At 47.8% G+C, this 9,292-nt stretch overlaps 1 long non-coding RNA gene across 4 annotated transcripts in view; it reads right to left on the bottom strand.

Annotated features, from left to right (window-relative positions):
• Window positions 1–5,936: 5,936 nt before the first annotated feature.
• Window positions 5,937–9,292, bottom strand: part of LOC142058695 (uncharacterized) — a 264,243-nt gene continuing 260,887 nt past the window's right edge. For all 4 annotated transcript variants that reach the window (XR_012661066.1, XR_012661065.1, XR_012661068.1 and 1 more), the window contains one exon: window positions 5,937–6,716. This is a non-coding gene — a long non-coding RNA (uncharacterized LOC142058695). The remainder of the gene's footprint in view (window positions 6,717–9,292) is intronic.

The following is a 9,292-nucleotide window of genomic DNA, read 5'->3' as shown; positions in this document are numbered from 1 at the left end:
TTCTGGCTATCCACTGCACCAGCTGAACAGGCTGCCACCACCACATGGGCCAGCTCACAGTTGCCCCCTTGGCTGGACCCACGCACCCAGCATGTCTGATCCCCTTCCCTGTTTGAAGATGGCTTTCCTCCAACAGCCAGGACCTTTTTTTTTAAAAGGACAACCTGCTTTGGCTTGGCCAAGCTGTTCTTTGTGGCAGAAGAGGGCCCAAGATGACCCAGCCGGCACCTGAATCGGGGCAGAGCAAGAGCTTCGGAGACAACCAGCATCCCTTACCATTAACCTTGTTTTAAGCTTGTCTTCCTCCCTTTTCCCTCCAACAATCAAACACATGAAATCCCCAAGTGAAGAGAGCAACAGGACATGGGAACAGCCCTTGAAGACTGAACGTTGAATCAAGCACTTGAAGAGGCCACGTTTTTAGCATGGTTTCCTATGGGAAGAGGGTTTATGTGACCATACTGAGTACTTGTGCATGCACATACGCATGTCTTATAGATACTGCCGATAACTGCTGAACCTCCTGAGCACTTTCAAACAAACTAGGCAGAGAAGCAGCTTTTCCAAAGATAACAAATTCCCACACATTTTGTAGTAAGAAGAGCCAGACAGAGAAGAGAAATCCTATGAATACCGAACCCTTCACTAGCTCTCAGGGACTTGGGACAGCATTTTTGCAACCCAAAACCCCCATGAACCACATTTCCTTGTTAGAGGGATGCTAGTTGCTCCAGGGCCATTACCCCTCCAATCTTTTGGCACTGCCTTGCTTATCTCTGTCCTTTTCAGTTGGACTACATTTTTTTTTCTAACTGCATGAAAGCATGCTGTTCCTTTTCTAAAGGCGAGCCCTTGGATGGAGGCTGCCTTTGCTACCGAAACATCTGTACCATATGGCAACAACACAAGACAACTTTTCAAGATGCTGAGCTGGTGTTTTTGTTCTCACCAACCACAAGAACCTGGGGGTAGTCAAGATGAACTCTTTGGATGCATAATAGTGAGTGCCATTCAGACACTAGAAAATCCAATAGCTTGGCATCAAATGAGGGATTTTTATGGCTGCACATGTTTTGTGCTTCTCTGAACAAGCCAACTTCCAGATTAACTACATTGGCTTTTTAAAGTGATATAAAATATGTAAAGACACTTGTAATGTATAGTGATTTCTGTAACAACAGGAGGTAAGTGCTGAAAAGCATCCCAATTTATCCTTTTGCTTCTCCTAACCCATGCTGGGAGAAAGGGTAAATGCAAACTTCTACTTCTTTTTGGCTTGTCAGTCTTACAGCCCCGAGTAGGTGGGAGACAAAATGCCAGGTACTACAGCACTTGTGCCTTTCAGCCACTCTGATAATTTCAGAAGAGAAAACCCTCTCAATTCCTGAGTATCCCAACGAACGCCAGACACAGAAAATGCCTTTCCAAGGTGCAACACAACATGAGCAGAAAAGCCAAACTGTCACAGCAGCACCCAGCTGGGTAAGAGGAGCCAGGCAGCACCTCCTGCAAAGGTGCTGGACCTAATGCTGGATGGAGTGTCCAAAAGAGCAGATCACCATGATGAACCACATCAGTATGGTCAGACCTTTACTTTCCTACCAGCAGGGTCACCTCCTTATCTCCTCTTCTTGTTCCTGACCCTCTTTCCTTTGCACTGCTCTAACATAGTCAGAAACCCATGAGGCTGTGTCATGGGATTGGTCCCCCCGTCACTGGCTTGTGTTGACTTAAATATACATGCTCAACCACTACAAAGCATCATGTCCTAGACACAGATGTCTTGGGGGCTGGGCTTACTTTTTGCTAAAACCAAGCTGTGCAGAGGCTTGGCAAAGGAAAACATCCCAGCAACCAAGGCTCCCATTTTTTGAGTCTGGGTGGGAGGAATAAAGTATTAGTTCAAGCTCCATTTTAGCTTGAGGAGAACAGCATCATTTATTGGAGCCAAACAGCTTCTTCCCCTCCAATGCTACAGAGCCAAGCTGTCCCCTCACCATCCTGGGGCCGCTTCTGGTGGTGCCAAGGCTGGCAAGGGCTCCACAGCCACTGCCATGGCTGCTGCGTGCCATCCAGTGCTTCTGGCAATTAACGCTGCAGTTGTTACCGACTGACATGAAGGCAAGTGTCATAGCCCTTATCTGGCATCCGGCTCACTGCAGTCAGGTTCAGACAAGTGCCTCTGGAACAGAGAATCAGTATTTATGAGCTGGAAGTCTTTAAGCGCGTGCCTTAGTGCCATGCGTGTTCAAACCCATCCGTCCCCGCAGAGCAACTGCAGCTGACTGCTGCCAGTATGAACAGGTAAACCCAATCGGACTGCCTCACATCCATTTTCACATATATGAGAGGTTGTGCAACAAACTGGAGGGTCAGCAGACCTCAGATCTTTAAATTAACCATGTATGTCTTTATGTAAAAGCAACACTTATCTTTAGCACATTTTATGGGACATAGATTTTGTGTGCTTTGTTAGTGCAAATTAAACATAATTATTTAACAACTGCCAGTAGCGCTCTTTGAAACCAGCAAAATGCATCACTACATCCTGAAAGCTGTTTAGTGTGACCAAGGTTAAGATGCAGATTGTTTCTAAGTTTTCAGTGCATTTACTGTCAGACAAGAAGTAGTAAGTCTAGGGCTGGTGAGTGTGAGCTGGCTGGATTGGGAACTTTCATGCCACCATCAGAACTATGGAGGCTCATTTGAAAACACCTCAGTTACCTGGCTGGCGTCACATCAGTAAGAGAAATATGATGGGAGGGGAGGAAATGTGGAAAGGGGAGAGTTTCCTCAAACATGACAAGCTGAATAGAGACGCTGCATTTCCAAACAGATCTGGCCAAGCCATCCAGGACAAAAGCATCCTCTCTCAAAGTCACAGCAAAACCAAATCGGCCCCAGCCCTGCCCAGTGCCCTCCAGCCTGCACTGGCTTTGGGCCCCCCTCTGAGGACTGATTGACTCCTGCATCCCAGCTTACACAGGGGCACCCAGGGGTGACAATTCAGGTGGTCAAAATCACACCAGCCTCCCACCAAGCCAGCTCTACCTGTTGTGGACATACCAGTGAAAACAAGCATGCGACATGGGCACACATGATCTGCAACCAATTTTACAAGATGGGACAAAAAACACACAGTAAAGGCAGGATCAAGCCTTAAGTGTTAAGGGCTCCATTTATATTAGCGGCTCCTGCTACATGGTCCACGCTCCATCCTCAAGGTGCCAGAAGCCTCTCCCCCTCACTTCTTTTTGGGGGTGACACTGAGCCAGTGCACAGCAGAGGACAAGCCGGATGAGCAGCTCTGGCTCCCTGCTGAATTCCTGGGACCTGAACATCCGTCCCTTTGTTTTTTAAAAGACTGGGGATACATATCTGTGTTTTCCAACTAAGTACAGAGAGCTGGAATGGCAAAACTGAGCAATATTTGTTAATTGCAAGTATTTGGAGACCTGAATCCAAACTGGATTTATGCACTGAGTGTAAACACGGGCAAGGGCAGGGAGATTGCTTTAGGCACTCCAGTATCTTACAGCTAATTAAAACTGGGAGGAATTTGTCTTAGCAAGTTGTGATCCATTTATGTCTCTGGTGTGACTAAGCCAACGGGTGGTACCTACTATACCAAGAGAGGTGATGTGCTGCCAGCTAACCATGTTCCTGCAGTCGAGGTGGGCTAACTGAATATAGTTTGATGCTTCAGGGTAATCCCGCTTGCCAGCTTAGCTGCACCTTCCCAGTCCCAATTGGCCTTGCAAACAGCAAGACAACCCAGGGGGAATTTTAAGTGTGAAGGAGTATTCAAAAAATCCTGACAAAATCCAAGGGCCTGACCAGAACAACGGGTTCTTGTAGTTTTCTGCATTGCTGGAAAGAGAGTGATGCAAATGGGCTTCTTCTCTTGCAAACAAGCAATGCTGAAACATGCTCTTACCACTCACAGGACCTCAAGGCTCCCAACCTCCTCTGAGTGCCATCCTTAACCATGGTAGGAAAGTTGCAGCACTGCCTTGTCTTGTACTAGTGGTGCAAATATCAAGATTAATTTCTCTGTAAATAGTTCATTCTCAATGTTTCTTTCCTTTTTCTCAGGCTCCAGTGGAAGAGAAGGAAGTCACTGTGGCAGGAGCTGCACATCTTATGGCAAAAAGATATTTCTCAGAGGGTACAACTGAGTTGCAACAGACACTGAACTTTGGGAACTGCCCTCTGCACCCCACTGCTCTCCTTGGGGAAGGGTGGAATATCTCAGAGGTCCCTGTTTCCATTCATTTCCCCATTGTTTCCCTGGGCTGAAAATGCTTTTTTCCTTACTTTTCTGGCCCACTCTGACTCACAAGCTGGGCTCATCCCGGTTGTTGGCTGGCCCTGTTCTGTAGCTATGCCGGTTTCAGCTCATTTGCTGAAGCATCAGTGTGGCACAAGGGGCTCTGCCCTGGGTGGTTGTAAGAAACCAGCCACCTTTCAGGGTTTTCAGGGGGTCCCCGCATGCTGGCAACCTCCAAAGGTCCCTTTCTGAGCACCCAGGAATCCCCACCTGCCCCTGTTCCCCTGGGACAGCCCACACAGCAGGAAGGTGACCTTGCTGGCTGGGCTGATGCTGTCACTACTATATTTTACATGGATTCGGTGGCACCCATCTGCAGCCAGCGTTAAAGCCAGCCAGCCAGCCGCCCTTTCTGCAGCAGAGAGGCTCCCAGAGGACAGGCCAAAACTGTTCATCTAGAGACAGAAATAATTTTTAGAGGGAGAGCCTGTTAACTTCTCAAAATGTGGTATGTTTTTGCCAACACACTTCCCCAGCCAAACACACTTATGGTACCAAATTCATCACTAAAAGAAAAGGACTTACTATGTCAAAACGGAGCTGTGGTTTTCAAAGCTAACAGGGAGAAAGCGCACTGTAAATACCTGGAGGAAGCACAGGCATGACTTATTAATAGACACTTGCTGTGAGACTTTAGGCTGTATGACAAGGCTTTCACTGTCCTCCTGGTGTCCTCGGATGCCCTGTTTCTGTACTGAGTGCTGGTCTCTTTAACCATGCAGCACACCCCTCAGACCTGCAACTTACAGATAGGGCACAGAAGATAGGTTAATGCAGCCTATACTAGTGCTTTAACCACCAGAGCATCCACCATCCACCCTCAGCTGGTGGGGAGATGCTCCTGTCACTGATTCCTATAAAAGATCCAGCCAGGGGTTTTGATGGGGACAGGTTAGGGCCCGAGGAAGGCAAGCAAGGATGCCAGGTAGGCTCATTCCCCAAAAACCTGAATTTCAGGGGTTTAACATTGTCTGAGCTGCGAGTAAGAGTTAATTTTGTTATCTTTACACCTAGCTCAACCACTCATTCCCCAAAGGCTGCACAAAATACTTGCTCTCTGATTTCTCTCCTGTGCTGCTGCATAGTGCTGCCATTGAGACAGCTCCTGAGTTTTCCATCAAAAGCAGCTCCCTGATATTTAAGGGTATTATGAACTGGACCAGACTGATGTATTCCTGCATAACAAAGCCTTTCCAAATATAGGGTGTCTATATCCTTTGACTTCTTTACCCATGAAAGCCATAACAGAAGATTAACACCCTACTTAAGTGAAGGAAGAATAACCAGTCCATATGCTGTTACACTGCAGGCATCTCAGCATGGTCACACAAGCCGTATTTCTTTTTTTTAGATACAGGCTTTTCTATCAGAGTATCAGACAGATGGGCTGTTTTTGGAGAGGGGTTGCCTATTTGCCGAGGGAGGGAGGGAGGGAGAACAGCCTTCAAACAGCCCTCCTGGCTCAGGTGATGCTGGTGAGAGCTGGTCCGTGTGCAGTAAGGGAGCTTCTCAGAGTATCTTCAAACTCATGAGCTATTTCAGCATTTCTCTTCCCATTCTGTAGATTGCTCAGAGCCCAGAGATGCACAGACTCGTGTTATTTAAACGGCTATTGACATTTTTATTTTTAGGAAATGTTACAGAAACATTCACCATTACTGCTTGGAGGTAATGGAAAAAGAGGCAAGCTCCAAATTCTGGGCAATGGGGACCTCGAGGCAGGCAGCCAAGCTGGGCTGGGACGTGGCCTGGCTTCCCTACTGTGTTTACAATCTGTGCCCTGAGCAGGGACATGAATGAATCGCGGCAGTGTCCTCATCAGCCACAGAGCGTGCAGCAGGCTGGCACTCTCCCCCTCCAGCTGGCCATGTTGACCCCTCCCTGAGGGGTTAAAAGCATCCATGTGCTGAAGACAGGCTGGGATCAGTGGCAGCCAACCTAAACAGAACCACACTCAAAGAGACCACTGAGCACCGGGGGGTGCTAGCCTTGCATGGAGTGCCAACCTGAAGAGACAGGCACTGATGGACAGCCTCTTCCCTTTGGTTCACAGGGACAGGGGACAGGAGGCAAGCTGTGTTTCTTCTTCAAAATTGGTTTTGTGGCTTCACGCTGAATCCCTCCCTGCTTTCTTCAGCATTAAATGTCATTAAAGGGTCTGTTTGCTTCCTCTGAGTGCTTGGAGCTGGATCCTCCCTTGCATGACCAGTTCTGGCTCCATCCTTAAAAAGTGGGGTTTAAATTAAAGGTGAAATCTGTGGTCTTAGCACTCTTTTTACTGCTCTTGAGTGCTTGTGGTATAAGCCCAGCATCAGACAATAGCTGGATCTGTGCATTTGTTCCTTTGCCTCTGTTGGATGTCAGGCAGGCTGCAGAGAGGAATATCCTGAAAGACAGAGAACAGGAGTGACCCCAGACTGAATAAACCCATTGCAAAATATGTTTCTCTGACATCTGCTCACTGGAGGGGAAACACTAGGGGGATATGAGTCAGCACTGTGCCCTTCCACGCTTCGCTTGCATGGGGCTGGGCTGGCTCCATCACACCCTGACACACTCTGGTGCTGCTGAAAGGGCTGATGGATATGTTCCTCACCTCATTTCAGCAAGGTGGCCATGGTAATCCATGGGCCCTGGAACCAATCACCCTGAGAAAGCCACAGGTCTTGACCCAGCAGCCACATAGCAGAAGCTGTTAACATACTCAGCAGTAAGTGAAATCCACTTAAGCAGCAGCATCAGGGTCACACAGGCTCAGCTAACTTCTTTCTGCCTTCTGTCCACCTCAGACTGAAAGGAACACATCAGAAGCAGGACTGGCAAAGTCACCCAAGTGACTGCGTGGGATCACATGGGATTTGCCCTTACCCCGGGGGTCACTCCTGGGCCATCCTCCCCTGCTGGCTAGGCCCAGCACAGCCTGCTGCTCCAGGGAGCCACTGTTCAGGAGTAATGACTGGTGTGAGAGCTGGCTAAAGAGGGAAAGCACATCTTTTGGGGAGGTTTTTGTGTTTTAGAAACTTTGGCAAATTTTAAGTAACTCCAGTTTTGCCCTTTGTAGCAATCAAGGGAGTATTTCTGCAGTATCTGTCAGAAAACCAAGTCCACCATCAAAACTCAACTGTGATGAAAAAAAGTAACCTTCTAGGTCAAAGTCATTGTATCACATTCCCTCACTGATTTTTATGTGGATGATATCATAAAAGCCTAGATACCGTATTACTTCACACACCCACAGGTGTACACACATGGGCACACATGCTAATTGATAGCTAATGTGTCCTTCTTCCAGGACTTTGCTGGTATTGGAACATTCCTATCCTCTACAAGTTCATTTTGCAAACCACTGGCTTCAACCTGTGAGAGGCTGTTGAACAGCCTGTACTCTCAGCAGCCCACACTGGATGCCAGTGCCAGAGCAGTGGGGCCACAATCACCCCGTTGTGCAAAACGCAGCACACTGGGTGCAATGCAGAGCACTTGACTGCAGAGACTGGAGACGTGCTTAATATCACTCTTGCACTGTTTGCCCGCTAAGAACCTTAACTTCTTACTGCATTATGCCAGGGTTTAGGCAAAGCAGGGCTCCCAGCAGGGTGCTGGATAGATTTCCTTTCCCATGAAAAGAGACTTAAGCCTTCACATTTGTTCCTTGTCCCCAAATCCCATTCTTTCCAGGTAGAGGAGAGAGGAATTTGACGGATTATAATGAAGGAGGTGTTGTTCTGAGCAGGGGGTGGGGACAGGAAGGTTAATGTAGGATGTGGCCACATTGACTAAGGAGGGATGCTCTAATGGGAAAAGCCTTGTGAAAAGAGGGCTTTAGGGCTCTTCTCCCCTGCATAGCAGGTGGGTATATACAGGTACACACTGGTTGAGTTTATTTTGGCTGGAAGGGGACACTGGACTTTAGTAAGTCCCCCTCATACCATGCAGTGATGCTCAGCAGCAGTGAGCAGCTATAGAAGCATACTTGCACTACTTGTATTAGGAAGCCCCACTGCATCTAAGCGTCAGGAAGGAGCTGCTGACAGGACCACATAGCTCACTCAAATAATAAAATATAAGTAACTGCCAATATATAATATAACCCTTCCCAGGCCTCTACCACCATTCACTGCAGAGCCCCAAAGCACTTTACAAACAGTAATTAAAACTTCCCAGCCCCCAGCTTTGCCAGCGGTGCTGAATTCATTTTCCAGTGTGGGAAAATAAGGCTTGTATGATTAAGAGAGACAACGTAATTTTAAGAGCAGGAGAAGTTACTGGTGAAACATAAGCTGAGGTGCGAACCCTAGTCCTTCACTTCCAACAGGAGGCTATTCAAGGGCAGAATGAGCGGTTGGTGTCTTCTCCATCATGTATACTACGCCTGTCTCTTCCCTAATGGGCAACACAAGCCTAATGCACAAGGTACACCTGTTCACTCCCAGTGGCTACAATCCAATTTGCTTTGCAGAATTAAAGTCTGCAGGGAAGTGGGAAGCGCTGAAAGAGTAAGGCAGGAGATGCCTGCAATAAGCCCCTTGTCCAGTTCCTCCCTCTGGAGCATCTCTCTGCCTATATCCAGCACTATTGAGTTCAGAGCTCCTTGTGACACCCTGCTGACCACACGGCTGATTTCCTTCCCCAGAAACATGTTACCAGAAACATCCTTCAAGAAGGAAAGGGACACTGGAACATGCTAAAGTTTGGCTTAGTTCAAAACTTGCCTGCACACCAGAAACACTGACCTTTTGCTTTCTGGTTTACTTAATACAGTAATGAGAATCTAACATCAAAACAGCCTGTCCCTCTCCTGGTTCCTGCCTGCTCCATGCTCTCCAGGAACCCTTGGAGAAAAATCATTCAGTGGTGGTTGTGGACACAGCCCTTGGGTTCAGTATGAACATGTGGGAGCTACTGAACAACATGTGCTACTTCAGCTGCCCACATATAAGACAGTAAAGAGCCCATGGCAGG

This window comes from Phalacrocorax aristotelis, chromosome 6, assembly GCF_949628215.1.
Source record: "Phalacrocorax aristotelis chromosome 6, bGulAri2.1, whole genome shotgun sequence".
Classification (NCBI taxonomy): Eukaryota; Metazoa; Chordata; class Aves; order Suliformes; family Phalacrocoracidae; genus Phalacrocorax; species Phalacrocorax aristotelis.
Note: the sequence above shows the minus strand (reverse complement) of the source record. Positions and strands in the feature narration are given on the sequence as shown.